At 44.5% G+C, this 15,228-nt stretch overlaps 1 long non-coding RNA gene across 1 annotated transcript; it reads right to left on the bottom strand.

Moving 5' to 3' along the window:
* Positions 1–735: 735 nt before the first annotated feature.
* LOC139256456 (uncharacterized) lies at positions 736–14,730 on the bottom strand. The gene is made up of 3 exons (XR_011592174.1): positions 14,301–14,730; positions 11,795–11,883; positions 736–1,345 (listed from the first exon to the last, which is right to left on the bottom strand). It is a non-coding gene; the product is annotated as an uncharacterized lncRNA (long non-coding RNA).
* Between the last annotated feature and the right edge of the window lie 498 nt (positions 14,731–15,228).

The raw sequence follows: 15,228 nt of genomic DNA, 5'->3' as shown, positions 1-15,228 counted from the left end.
CTTTTCAGGTGTTACTCACTACCCCCACTGCAGCCAAGGTTGAGGGGAAAAGTGCCTGGGTTCACCTGCACCACTGCAAGCTCACCACCCTCTAACGAACCTATTTTACTGGTTATTCTAATTCCTGTTTCAGTTCCAGACTTCCTCTTCTCCATAGCTGAACAAGACCGTTGGCATCCAAATTGGAACGTGGACCAGTTTGAACTTTTACCCGTAGTGATAGACAGCCAGCTACTCCAACGGTGACCTGAGAAGAGAGACGGGAAAACTGAACTCTTTTAATCAGCAAAATAATTGGACTATTTATCTGAATCCTGAGCCATAAGATGAAGCTGTCTGTATGCCAAAGTCTGTATAAAGTGTTGATATATGACAGTTTCGGCGCATGGGAGGGGAGACAGAGACGAAAGCTACATGTCTTATGTTTATGCACAAAATGGGAACTTTTCTGGATATTAGGTGTGTTCACATTCCCTATACATTTTAGTCCTGGAATGATCCTAAGTGTTATCATGGAATGATAAAAGGGGGGAATGTGAATGTTTAAAATGTATAGAGACATTGAAGTTGAGAACATGGGAATTGTATAGGGACAGTATAAGCTAACAAAGAATTCATGGAGGAATAGCCATGACATCTCGGACTCGAGACTGCGAAATGTTACAACACTAACGCATATTGAAACAAAACCCACAGCTTGCAGAAAAACCTCAAGGTCTTATTAAATCATGTTATTAACTTGAAACATTAACAGAAGGTCTTTGTTTAAAATCAGACCATACTTAGGTCGGCTTATGAGTGGACAAAGGGAAAGAGGGACCAAAAGAGATAGGTTGAACTAGGATGTCACTCTAGCCCTATCTTGTTATCTTTTGCCGAGAATGTATAACTGTTGTCGCTTTACGATGTAACTTCACTTATCCATAGGGAGTGTGTACACTCGATCGAGAATGTATATCCTCTTTCTGATAAGTCTTGCCGGCCGGTAAAATAAAGACTGCTTTGTTCAAAGCACAAGAGGTATTCGACTCAGTAATTTTACTGAACCAGATTGAGGTAAAAGAATCCAGGAATTAAAAGGACGGGGAGTTGAATCGTTTCTCACAATCCCCATATTTACAGGGTTTCTCCCCAGTGTGACTGCACTTGTGTCTCTCCAGTTTGGACGATTGGCTGAAGCCACACACAGAGCATGTGTACCATTTCTCCCCACTGTAAACGGTGCCTTCTGCTTCCATGGTCAAAAGCTGATGATATTCCAGTCCCGATGTATCGAGTGACTGTCAGATCTTGAGGTGATGTTTGGTTTGAACTTCCAGTCTACAAATCCTCCCCTTTTAACATCCTGTAAAGTGAATTTCAAACAGGAGAAGTGAGTGTGAGAGAGAACCCACAAAAACACAAAGGCAGGTTGTGAAATTGAGCTTAATGAGTCTGTTCATTTATGGGGCCGGCACGAGAAAAAAATGACCATGAAAGCTGCTGGATTGTTGTAAAAACACATCTGGGTCAGTACTGTCCTTCGGGGAAGGGAACCCACCTCCCTCGACAGGCCCACATGGGAAACTGTTGGTCCCACTGGGCCCAGAAGTACTGGGGGTGAAACCCAGCAGCTTCTCCCCCTCTCCATCCAGCTCAAACTGATGTAACAAACAGACCCACACAGGAGGCCAGTGAGTGACTTCCACATCCAGCGCCCACCTGATACAGAGCGGCTGGGAATTGCTGGACCTGCTGCAAAAATGTAAGTTGTTGTATTCCTGGTGTGGGGGAGGTGCTGGGTCCGGTGGCTCTGAGTCAGGCCCCGAGAGCCACACTCGGTGTTGCCCGGGGACCAAGAGCCGCACTCGGTGTTACCCGGGGACTGAGAGCCGCACTCAGTGTTGCCCGGGGACTGAGAGCCGCACTCGGTGTTGCCCGGGGATTGAGAGCCACACTTGGTGTTGCCCGGGGACTGAGAGCCACACTCGGTGTTGCCCGGGGACCGAGAGCCACACTCGGTGTTGCCCGGGGACTGAGAGCCACACTCGGTGTTGCCCGGGACTGAGAGCCACACTCGGTGTTGCCCGGGGACTGAGAGCCACACTCGGTTAAAAAGGAGGCAGACAAAAAGCAGGAAACTTTCGACCAGTCAGCCTAACAGCTGTGGTTGGGAAAATGTTGAAGAGTTCATTCTTAAAGAAGCATTAGCACGACATTTGGAAAAACATAATTCGGTCAGGCAGAGTCAGCATGGAATTATGACGGGAAAGTTAAGTTTGACAAATTTGCTTGAATTCTTTGAGCATGTAGCGAACATAGAAACATAGAAAAATAGGTGCAGGAGTAGGCCATTCGGCCCTTCGAGCCTGCACCACCATTCAATATCATGGCTGATCATTCCTTCGGTACCCCTTTCCTGATATCTCTCCATACCTCTTGATCCCCTTAACCGTAAGAGCCATATCTAACTCCCTCTTGAATATATCCAGTGAACTGGCATCAACAACTCTCTGCGGCAGGGAATTCCACAGGTTAACAACTCTCTTGAGTGAAGAAGATTCTCCTCATCTCAGTCCTAAATGGCCTACCCCTTATCCTAAATGCAATGATTATTTTCATTTTTGGTGTTATTCAAAACAGGTGGACTTGGAACTTGGAACTTGAAATTCACAGCAAATCAAAACTTTAAAAAATTTGAAGAAAATATGCAATAGTAGCCAACTAAATCAGTTCTCTATTAGGCAATGGCATACGTCATCAAACTCCTTCTCTGCTTGTACCATGTTGAAAAAAATTCTGAAAGAAATATTTTTGTCCTCAATTATCAGTCTATTTTTAAACAGTATGCGAAAGTTCTAATTTTATCTCATCTCAAAATCACTAATCCATCATTCAGACCAGGCCTGGACATTTGGAAGAAATGCATTCTTTCTATTTTTGTCTTGTACAATACCAAACCTTCAGGAATTCATTTTTCACATTTGGTCGGTCAGTTTCTCCTCAACACTGTCAGAGGTGCTTTCGATGAATTATGTTCCACTTCATATCATGGGCCAGGGTGGATAAAGTGGGTGTGGTGTATTTGGACTTCCAGAAGGCATTTGCAAGGTGCCACATAAAAGGTTTCTGCACAAGATAAAAGTTCACGGGGCTGGGGGTAATATATTAGCATGGATAGAGGATTGGCTAACTAACAGACAACAGAGAGTCTGGGTAAATGGTTCATTCTCGGGTTGGCAATCAGTAATGAGTGGGGTGCCGCAGGTATCAGTGCTGGGACCCCAACTATTTACAATCTATATTAACGACTTGGAAGAAGGGACCGAGGGGCCACTGTACAGCAAAATTCTAAAAGGACAAAGTGTGTTAAAAAAACAAGCCTGAAGGCTTTGTGTCTTAATGCAGGGAGTATGCGTAATAAGGTGGATGAATTAACTGTGCAAATAGATGTTAACAGATATGATGTGATTGGGATTCCGGAGACGTGGCTCCAGGATGATCAGGGCTGGGAACTCAACATCCATGGGTATGCAACAATTCAGGAAGGATAGAATAAAAGGAAAAGGAGGTGGGGTAGCATTGCTGGTTAAAGAGGAGATTAATGCAATAGTTAGGAAGGACATTTGCTTGGATGATGTGGAATCTATATGGGTAGGGCTGCAGAACACTAAAGGGCAAAAAACGTAAGTGGGAGTTGTGTACAGACCTCCAAACTGTAGTAGTGATGTTGGGGAGGGCATCAAACAGGAAATTAGGGGTGCGTGCAATAAAGGTGCAGCAGTTATAATGGGTGACTATAATATGCATATAGATTGGGCTAACCAAACTGGAAGCAATACGGTGGAGGAGGATTTCCTGGAGTGCATAAGGGATGGTTTTCTAGACCAATATGTCGAGGAGCCAACTAGGGGGGAGGCCATGTTAGACTGGGTGTTGAGTAATGAGAGAGGATTAATTAGCAATCTCGTTGTGCGAGGCCCCTTGGTGGAATTCTGCATTTGGATGGAGAATGCAACCGTTAATTCAGAGACCATGGTCCAGAACTTAAAGAAGGGTAACTTTGAAGGTATGAGGCGTGAATTGACTAGGATAAATTGGCGAATGATACTTAAGAGTTGACTGTGGATGGGCAATGGCAGACATTTAGAGACCGCATGGATGAACTACAACAATTGTACATTCCTATCTGGCGTAAAAATAACAAAAGGGAAGGTGGCTCAACCGTGGCTATCAAGGGAAATCAGGATAGTATTAAAGCCAAGGAAGTGGCAAACAAATTGGCCACAAATAGCAGTGAACCTGGGGACTGGGAGAAATTTAGAACTCAGCAGAGGAGGGTCAAAGGGTTTGATTAGGGCAGGGAAAATGGAGTACGAGAAGAAGCTTGCAGGGAACATTAAGACTACTGCAAAAGTTTCGATAGATATGGAAAGAGAAAAAGGTTAATAAAGCCAAACGTAGGTCCCCTGCAGTCAGAATCAGGGGAAGTCATAACAGAGTACAAAGAAATGGCAGACCAATTGAACAAGTACTTGGTTCGGTATTCATGAAGGAGGACACAAACATCCTTCCGGATATAAAAGGGGTCAGAGGGTCTAGTAAGAAGGAGGAACTGAGGGAAAGCCTTATTAGTCGGGAAATTGTGTTAGAAAAATTGATGGGATTGAAGGCCGATAAATCCCCAGGGCCTGATTGACTGCATCCCAGAGTACTTAAGGAGGTGGCCCTGGAAATAGCGGATGCATTGGCAGTTATTTTCCAACATTCCATAGACTCTGGATCAGTTCCTATTGAATGGAGGGTAGCCAATGTAACCCCACTTTTTAAAAAAGGAGGGAGGGAGAAAACAGGGAATTATAGACAGGTCAGCCTGACCTCAGTATTGGGTAAAATGATGGAATCAATTATTAAGGATGTCATAGCAGCGCATTTGGAAAGAGGTGACATGATAGGTCCAAGTCAGCATCGATTTGTGAAAGGGAAATAATGCTTGACAAATCTTGTGGAATTTTTTGAGGATGTTTCCAGTAGAGTGGACAAGGGAGAACCAGTTGAGGTGGTATATTTGGACTTTCAGAAGGCTTTCGACAAGGTCGCACACAAGAGATTAATGTGCAAAGTTAAAGCACATGGGATTGGGGGTAGTGTGCTGACATGGATTGAGAACTGGTTGTCAGACAGGAAGTAAATATTAGGAGTAAATGGGTACTTTTCGGAGTGGCAGGCAGTGACTAGTGGGGTACCGCAAGGTTCTGTGCTGGGGCCCCAGCTGTTTACACTGTACATTAATGATTTAGACGAGGGGATTAAATGTAGTATCTCCAAATTTGCGGATGACACTAAGTTGGGTGGCAGTGTGAGCTGCGAGGAGGATGCTTTGAGGCTGCAGAGTGACTTGGATAGGTTAGGTGTGTGGGCAAATGCATGTCAGATGAAGTATAATGTGGATAAATGTGAGATTATCCACTTTGGTGGTAAAAACAGAGAGACAGACTATTATCTGAATGGTGACAGTTTAGGAAAAGTGGAGGTGCAAGGAGACCTGGGTGTCATGGTACATCAGTCAATGAAGGTTTGCATGCAGGTGCAGCAGGCGGTTAAGAAATCAAATGGCATGTTGGCCTTCATAGCGAGGAGATTTGAGTACAAGGGCAGGGAGGTGTTGCTACAATTGTACAGTGCCTTGGTGAGGCCACACCTGGAGTATTTTGTACAGTTTTGGTCTCCTAACTTGAGGAAGGACATTCTTGCTATTGAGGGAGTGCAGCGAAGGTTCACCAGACTGATTCCCGGGATGGCGGGACTGACCTATCAAGAAAGATTGGATCAACTGGGCTTGTATTCACTGGCGTTCAGAAGAATGAGAGGGGACCTCATAGAAATGTTTAAAATTCTGATGGGTTCAGACAGGTTAGATTCAGGAAGAATGTTCCCAATGTTGGGGAAGTCCAGAACCAGGGGTCACAGTCTAAGGATAAGGGGTAAGCCATTTAGGAACGAGATGAGGAGAAACTTCTTCACCCAGAGAGTGGTGAACCTGTGGAATTCTCTCCCACAGAAAGTTATTGAGGCCAGTTCACAAAATATATTCAAAAAGGAGTTAGATGAAGTCTTTACTACGAAGGGAATCAGGGGGTATGTCGAGAAAGCAGGAATGGGGTACTGAAGTAGCATGTTCAGCCATGAACTCATTGAATGGTGGTGCAGGCTTTAAGGGCCGAATGGCCTACTCCTGCACCTATTTTCTATGATTCTATGTAATGTAGCCAAGTTTTCTGACGATACAAAGATGGGAGCAAAAGCAATGTGTGAGGAGGACACAAAAAATCTGCAAAAGGACACAGATAGGCTCAGTAAGTGGGCAATAATTTGGCAGATGGAGTATAATGTTGGAAAGTGTGAAGTGATGCACGATGGCAGAAAAAAAATCAAAGAACAAGTTATTATTTGAATGGAGAAAGATTGCAAAGTGCTGCAGTCCAACGGGACTTGGGGGTACTTGTGCATGAAACACAAAAGGTTAGAATGCAGGTACAGCACGTGATCAGGAAGACCAATGCAATCTTGGCCTTTATTGCAAAGGGGCTGGAGTATAAAAGCAGGGAGGTCTTGCTACAGTTACACAGGGTATTGGTCAGGCCACACCTGGAATACTGCGTGCAGTTTTGGTTTCCATATTCATGAAAGGATATACTTGCTTTGAGGAAGTTGAGAGAAGATTCAGTTGGTTGATTCCAGAGATGAGGGGTTGACTTATGAGAAAATGTTGAGGAGGTTGGGCCTCTACTCATTGAATTCAGAAGAATGGATGAGAGATGAATTATCGAAACGTATAAGATTATGAGGGGGCTTGAAAACGTAGTCGCAGAGAGGATGTTTTCACTGATATGGGAGACTAGAACTAGGGGGCATAATCTTAGAATAAGGGCCCCCCCATTTTAAAACTGAGAGGAGGAGGAATTTTTTCTCTGAGGGTTGTAAACCTGTGAAATTTGCTGCCTCAGAGAGCTGTGTAAGCTGGGACATTGAATATATTTAAGACAGAGATAGACAGTGTCTTAACCGATAAGGGAATAAGGGGTTAGGGGAACGGGCAGGGAAGTGAAGCTGAGTCCATGATCGGATCAGACATGATTGTATTAAATGGCAGAGCACATTCGAGGGGCCCTATGGCCTACTCCTGCTCCTATTTCTAATGTTCTTATTTTCTTATATAGTGGGTGTCTGGTATGGAAGTGTGGATTTGACTCTATCTGTCTACCTCTGGTATGTGAATGAGGGTTTTACTCTATGTTAGTTTCTGATACGAGAGGTGGATTTTATCCTGTACATGTCAATTTCTGGTCATTGCCTGTGGGTTTCATTCTGTATCAAAAAGGGCCACATTACAACATAATTCTAAAAGGACAAAGAGGGTTAAAAAAACAAGCCTGAAGGATCTGAGTCTCAAAGCGAGAAGCATTTGTAATAAGGTGGATGAATTAACTGCGCAGATAGCTGTTAACGGATATAATGTAATTGGGATTACAGAGACATGGCTTCAGAGTAACCAAAGCTGGGAATATAACATCCAGGAGTATTCAATAATCAGGAAGAATAGCCAGAAAGGAAAAGGAGGTGGGGTAGCGTTCATGGTTAAAGAGGAGGTTAATGCAATAGTAAGGAAGGACATTAGCTGGGATGATGTGGAATCTATATGGGTAGAGCTGCGAAACATCGAAGGGCAGAAAACGTTAGTTGGTGTTGTGTACAGACCACCAAACAGTAGTAGGGAGGTTGGGGATGGAAATTAAGGACACGTGGAATAAGGGTACAGCAGTTATCATGGGTGACTTTAACCTACATATTGATTGGGCTAACCAAACTTGTAGCAATACTGTGGTGGAAAATTTCCTAGAGTGTATAAGGGATGGTTTTCTAGACCAATATGTCGAGGAACCTATGAGAGAGCAGGCCATCCTAGACTGGGTTTTGTGTAACGAGAGAGGATTAATTAGCAATCTGGTCTTGCATGGCTCCTTGGGGAAGAGTGACCATAATATGGCAGAATTCGTCATTAAGATGGAGAGCAACCCAGTTAACTCAGAGACTAGGGTCCTGAACTTAAAGGAAACTTCGATGGTATGAGACGTGATTTGGATAGGATAAACTGGCGAATGATACTTAAAGGGTTGACGGTGGATAGGCAATGGCAGATATTTAAAGATCACTTGGATGAATTACAACTATTGTATATCCATGTCTGGCGTAAAAAATAAAACTGGAACGGTGGCTCAACCATGGCTAACAAGGGAAATTAGGGACAGTGTTAAATCCAAGGAAGAGGCATAGAAATTGGCCTGAAAAAGCAGCAAACCTAAGGACTGGGAGAAATTTAAGAATTCAGCAGAGGAGGAATAAGGGTGTAATTAGGAGGGGGAAAATAGAATATGAGAGTAAGCTTGCAGGGAACATAAAAACTGACTGCAAAAGCTTCTATAGATATGTGAAGAGAAAAAGATTGATGAAGTCTAATGTCGGCCCCTTGCAGTCAGAATCAGGCGAATTCATAATGGGGAACAAGGAAATGGCAGACCAACTGAACAAATACTTTGGTTCTGTCTTCAGTAAGGAAGACACAGATAACCTCCCAAAAATACTAGGGGACCGAGGGACTAGCGGGAAGGAGGAACTGAGGGAAATCCTTATTAGTCAGGAAAAGCTTGTAGGGAAACTGATGGGATTGAAGGCCAATAAAACCCCAGGGTCTGACAGTCTGCATCCCAGAGTAGTTAAAGAAGTGGCCCTAGAAATAATGGATGCACTGGTGGTCATTTTTCAAAATTCCATGGACTCTGGATCAGTTACTATGGATTGGAGGGTAGCTAATGTAACCCCACTTTTTAAAAAAGGAGGGAGAGAGAAAACAGGGAATTATAGACCGGTTAGTCTGACATCAGTGGTGGGGAAAATGCTGGAATCAATTATTAAAGATGTAATAGCAGAGCATTTGGAAAGCAGTGACAGGATCGGTCCAAGTCAGCATGGATTTATGAAAGGGAAATCATGCTTGACAAATCTTCTAGAGGTTTTTGAGGATGTAACTAGTAGAGTGGATAAGGGAGAACCAGTGGATTTGGTGTATTTGGAATTTCAAAAGGCTTTTGACAAGATCCCACACCAGAGATTAGTGTGCAAAATTAAAGCACATGGTATTGGGGGTAATGTACTGACGTGGAGGCAGAACTGGTTGGCAGACAGGACGCAAAGAGTGAGAATAAACAGATCCTTTTCAGAATGGCAGGCAGTGACTAGTGGGGTGCCACAAGGTTCAGTGCTGGGACCCCAGCTATTTACAATATATATTAATGATTTAGACGATGGAATTGAAAGTAATATCTCCAAGTTTGCAGATGACACGAAGCTGGGTGGCAGTGTGAGCTGTGAGGAGGATGCGAAGAGGCTGCAGGGTGAATTGGACAGGTTAGGTGAGTGGGCAATTGCATGGCAGATGCAGGAAAATGTGGATAAATGTGAGGTTATTCACTTTGGTGGCAAAAACAGGAAGGCAGATTATTACCTGAATGGTGACAGATTAGTAAAAGGGGAGGTTCAAAGATACCTGGGTGTCATGGTACATCAGTCACTGAAGGTAGGCATGCAGGTCCAGCAGGCAGTAAAGAAAGCAACTGGCATGCTGGCCTTCATAGCGAGAGGATTTGAGTGTAGGAGCAGGGAGGTGTTACTGCAGTTGTGCAGGGCCTTGGTGAGACCACACGTTGAGTATGATGTGCAGTTTTGGTCTCTTAATCTGAGCAAGGACGTGCTTGCTATTGAGGGAGTGCAGTGAAGGTTCACCAGACTAATTTCCGGCATGGCAGGACTGACATATGAAGAAAGACTGGATCGGCTAGGCTTACACTCACTGGAATTTAGAAGAATGAGAGGGGATCTCATAGAAACATATAAAATGATGACAGGACTGGACAGGTTAGATGCAGGAAGAATGTTCCTGATGTTGGGAAAGTCCAGAACCAGGGGTCACAGTCTAAGGATAAGGGGTAAGTCATGTCGGACTGAAATGAGGAGAAACTTTTTCACCCAGAGAGTGGTAAACCTGTGCAATTCTCTATCACAGAAAGTTGTGGAGTCCAGTTCGTTGGATATATTCAAGAGGGAGTTAGATGTGGCCCTGAGGGCTAAGGGGATCAAGGGATAGGGAGAGAAAGCGGGAGTGGGGTATTGAAGTTGCATGATCAACCATGATTATATTGAATGGCGGTGCAGGCTCGAAGGGCCAAATGGCCTGCTCCTGCACCTATTTTCTATGTTTCTTTCCATTCTTGGTGTGTGATGTGTATTTTGTGCTGTATCTATCCATCTGTTATGTGAATGTGAGCTCTACTCCATACCCGTCATTCTCCAGTATGTTAGTATTGTTTTACTGTGTACCACCAATTCCTGATCGAGTATTCGTTTTTCTTTCTAACTGTCAATTTGTGTTATGGAGGTGAGTGTTTATGCTGAATCTGTCGGCCTCTGGTAAATGAGTCTGAGTTTTACTCTATATCTATCTGTCTCTGCTATGAGTGTGGTCCTTTCTCTGTATCTCTCCATTTCTGTTATGGGAATCTGGGTTTTATTCTGTACCTGTCACGTTCTGACATGTGATTGTGGGCCTCACTCTATAACTGCCAGTTTCTGCTTAATTGTGAGTGGGCTTTCCTTTGTCCCTGTCAGTTTCTGGAATGAAAGAGAGATCTTTACCCTGTACCTGTCAATTACTGGAACGTGAGTCTGGGCATGTCACTGCATGTCAATTTGTGTTATGGGAATATGGATTGTAATATGTCAGCCTCTGATATGTGAGTGTGGGTTTTATACTGTATCACTCAGTCGCTCATATGTGAGTGTGGGTTTTATACCGTATCACTTAGTCTCTGATATTCAAGTGTGTGTATTTTTCTGTAACTGTCAGGTTTTGTTGTGTGTTCAGGTATAATCTGTGCTTCTCAGTTTCTGCTATGTTCGACTGTACCTATTTGTTCCTGCTACTTGATTGTGTTTTAGACAGTACCTGTCAGTTCCTGCTATGTGAGTGTGGAATTTACTATGTATCAGCTAGTCTCTAGTGTGAGAACGTGAGAATTAATTTTAATTTTAACCTGTTTTTCTCTGATATGTGAATAAAGATTTTGCCTTCTCTGTGTCATTTTTTCTGATGTGTGTGTGTGGCTTTTACTCTGCCCCGATCAGTTTCTGAGATGCAAGTAACAATTTTACTTACTGCCTTTCAGTTTTCCGACGTGTGCACATGGGATTTACACTTTACCTGTCACTCTCTGGTATGCAAGTGGGAATTTTATTCTGTTACTGTCACTTTCATATATGTGGGTGTGTGTATCTGTCAGTCTATGCTACGGGAATGTGGGTTTTATTCTGCACCTGTCATCTTCTGGTATGTTCGGGGGGTTTAAATACTGAATCCGTCAGATTCTGAAACATGAATATGGCTTTTGCTCTGTAACCATCAGCTTCTGATATGCGAGTGTGGTTTATACATTCCATTGGACATTTTTTCTGATAGATGATTGTCTTTTATTCTCTACCTGCCAGTTTCTGGCAACTGAGTGTGTGTGTTTAATGTACCTGTCAGTGTGATCTGTTTCAATGGTGAAACAGCATGTGATTCTACTGCTCCATGTGGCTGTAAGATTTACAATGTAACTCTGCCACTTCGGATCACTGTGGGACTGACAGCTTCTGCTGTTTGTGACAATAGGATTGAGGCCAGTTCTGAGTCTCTGCGCTCTGTGAGTGATCATCTATTTACTGTGTGTGAGAAGGAGCTGCCTGCACTGTTCCTTGTGTTCCGGGTGGAGGAAAGCTCACATTTGTTCTGGCTGGTTGAAGAATTTTGCTCTGAGAATAATAATACGAGAACATTATTAGTTCTAAGAGATGGATGCGGGGGAGAATATGAGGGAGCGACAATGTATCTCTCAACCACCAGCAACATGGTTCTGGAGAACTCAGCTCACCGAAACAATATAATTGGTCTTTAAAATATCTTCTCCCACACTCCTCTCCTGGTGCCTGCAATAGATGCACTTTGCGAAACTCCCCACATCCTCACTGACAGGTGTGTTTCCACTGCTCACTGCCCAAGAACTACAGACACGGTGAGATTGGAACTGAATCAGGAACATTCACGACTGATTTGGGGAAAGAAAGCAGCAATGATTTGAAAGAGCGAGGTGGTTTACTTTCTCTGTTACCTTGAAATGTCCACACGCAGCCCGAGAATGGCCTTTCCCTTCCCCCACTCACACCATGTTCCGGAACTAGTTCCTGATCCACTCTGCCCCTTACACACAGCCCCCGAGGGAACTAAACCAGGAACGTTCACTCCTGGTTTGGAGAGAGAAAGCAGCAGATTGTAAACAGCAGATTCTGCCCATTCTGTCTCCCTTACCCTGGTCACACACTGTCCACACACAGCCCGAGAATGGCCTCTCCCTTCCCCCACTCACACCACGCACTGACACTGATTCTTGGTCCACTCTGCTTCTTACACACAGCCCCCGACTCCCCCTGAACTCCCCCCGGACTCAATGCCGATCTCTGAGCCCATCTGCGGACAAACTCCCAAAGTGCTGCGCTGCTGTAAGGAGGCTGCTGCTCGCTGCCTTATCCTGGGGCCGCGGTGCCTCCATTCCTGGCTGTTTTAAACCAACTTCTTCTACTCACTGAGTGAATGGCGATCACAGGCAGGGCTGGGGGAGGGGAGGGCACATGTGCTATTCTGCTCACTGGGAATGACACAGAGGGTGGGGCTGAATCGCGCATGCGCAGCTCTCTGCAATAATTCAATCTGTAAAAATCAAATTGCACTTTTCCCACTTTACTTTTATCAGAATCTGAGCAAAGGAACTGGGCCTGGGGGGAAAGGACAGAGAATGATTAAAGCTGCAAGCTTTGTCCCTTGGAGATGCTCAATTTGGGATCATTCCGTGCAGGGTGTTTCTCTCCATGAGCCCATCTTCACAAAGCAATTCTGCAGAAACATCAGAGGGACGAGGGAGTGGGAGTGTTTGCTGGGACCGTGCCGGAGTTAATATCTGACAGAAACAGTCCAAGATTAGTTTAATTACAGTAGAACACTCAGTCACTGAGAGTAATACCAAAGTGGATAATCAAGGGGCTATAGTGAGGGAAGAACTTAATACAATAACGATTCATAATGAAGTAGTACTCGGTAAAATAATGGGACTAAAGTCAGACAAGTCACCTTGCCCTGATGGTTTACATCGTAGGATCTTAAGAGAAGTGGCTGCAGAGATAGTGGACACATTAGTTGTAATCTACCAAAATTCCCTGGATTCTGGGGCGGTCCCAACAGATTGGAAAACCGAAAATGTAATGCCTATATTTAAAAAAGGAGGCAGACAAAAAGCAGGAAACTAAAGACCAGTTAGCGTAACATCTGTCATTGGGAAAGTGCTGGAGACCATTATTAAGGAAGCAGTAGTGAGACATTTGGAAAAGCTTGATTCAATCAAGCAGAGTCAGTATGGCTTTACGAAAGGTAAATCACGTTTGACAAATTTGCTGGAGTTCTTTGAGGATATAATGAGTAGGATGGATAAGGCGGAACCAGTGGATGTGGTGTATTTAGATTCCCAGAAGGCATTTGATAAGATGGGACATAAAAGGTTACTGCACAAGATAAAAGCTCACTGGGTTGGGAGCAGTATATTAGCATGGATAGAGGATAGGCTAACTAACAGAAAACAGAGAGTCGGGATAAATGGGTCATTTTCTGGTTGGCAAATGGTGACTAGTGGGGTGCCGCAGGAATCGGTGCTAGGTCCTCAACTATTTAAAATCTATATTAATGACTTGGATAAAAGAACCAAGTGTAATATAGCCAAGTTTGCTGATGATACAAAGATGGGTGGGAAAGCAAATTGAGGACAAAAAAAATTTGCAAAGGGATATAGACAGGGTAAATGAGTGGGCAAAAATTTGTCACATGGAGTATAATATGGGAAAATGTGAGGTTATCCACGTTGGCAGAAATAATAGAAAAGCAAATTATAATTTAAATGGAGAAAAATTGCAAAGTGCTACGCAGGACAGAGAGACCTGAGGGTGTTTGTGCATAAAACACAAAAAGTTAGTATGCAGGTTCAGGAAGTAGTCAGGAAGGTAAATGTAATGTTGGCCTTTATTGTCAGGGGGATAGAATAAAAAGCAGAGAAGTCCTGCTCCAAGTGACCAGGGTATTGGTGGGACCACACCTGGAATACTGTGTGTTTAAGGAAGGATATACTTACACTGGAGGCTGTTCAGAGGTTGATTCCGGCGAGGAGGGGATTCTCTGATGAGGACAGGTTGAGCAGGTTGGGACGATACACTTTGGAGATCAGAACAATGAGAGAAATCCGAGGTGTGAGAATAAAATAACTCAGCTCTTACTTTACCAAGATGGCCGCGCATGCGCTTTGCTGCTCACTGAACCAAGATGGCGGAGGACTGACCCTGCCTTCCTGTACAAAGATGGCCGCCGTTACCCGGTGCCTGTGACCGGGAGAAAGCCTCGAGGCTGCAGCCGCCGATATTCCGGTTATTATTCCGGGCTTCCGGCGGGCACCAGGTGTTTCTGAAGCCTCCCCGGCTCCCCGCTGGTCCTTTACTCCCCTCCGCCCCGCGGAGTAGGAGCTGTTTGGCGGAACACATTTCACCACAGCCGCTCCGCCATTACACGCACCGCGCATGCTCCAAATACAGCCAGGTCTCGCGCCTGCGCACTGGGCCCCTGTAGTCTGGGCTCGGCACATTCTCCATCGCGGGGAATGCTGGGTAAATACCCAAGACCACCTCAGTGACTGGGACAGGATTTACTGGGCCCCCATTGGGCACTGAACATGTTCATTCTGGCCCTCAGTCATTGTTCCTGCTGCTCTGTATAACCCTGTCCCTGAGCTGGACAGTAATGTTCTGTCTCAGGATTGTTTCAAACACCCTGTGTCCAATATTGGATTTCTCCATAACCATCATCATCATCACAGGCCTTGAAGCGAGGATGATTTCTTTCCACACCAAAAAAGACTAAGTTCACAGGTGTTTTAATGAAGGACCTAATATTGCAGATCCCGAGCTACATTTTGAAGGGTGGAAGCTGTCTGTGCTTGAATTGTTTTAACGTGCGGTGGCCGTTGCACACGAGGCACCACACTGGCTTGACAGAGCTCGGTCTTGGTC

The sequence above is a fragment of the Pristiophorus japonicus genome, unplaced genomic scaffold (genome assembly GCF_044704955.1).
Source record: "Pristiophorus japonicus isolate sPriJap1 unplaced genomic scaffold, sPriJap1.hap1 HAP1_SCAFFOLD_73, whole genome shotgun sequence".
NCBI classification, from domain to species: domain Eukaryota; kingdom Metazoa; phylum Chordata; class Chondrichthyes; family Pristiophoridae; genus Pristiophorus; species Pristiophorus japonicus.
This window is presented reverse-complemented; position numbering and strand designations above follow the sequence as displayed.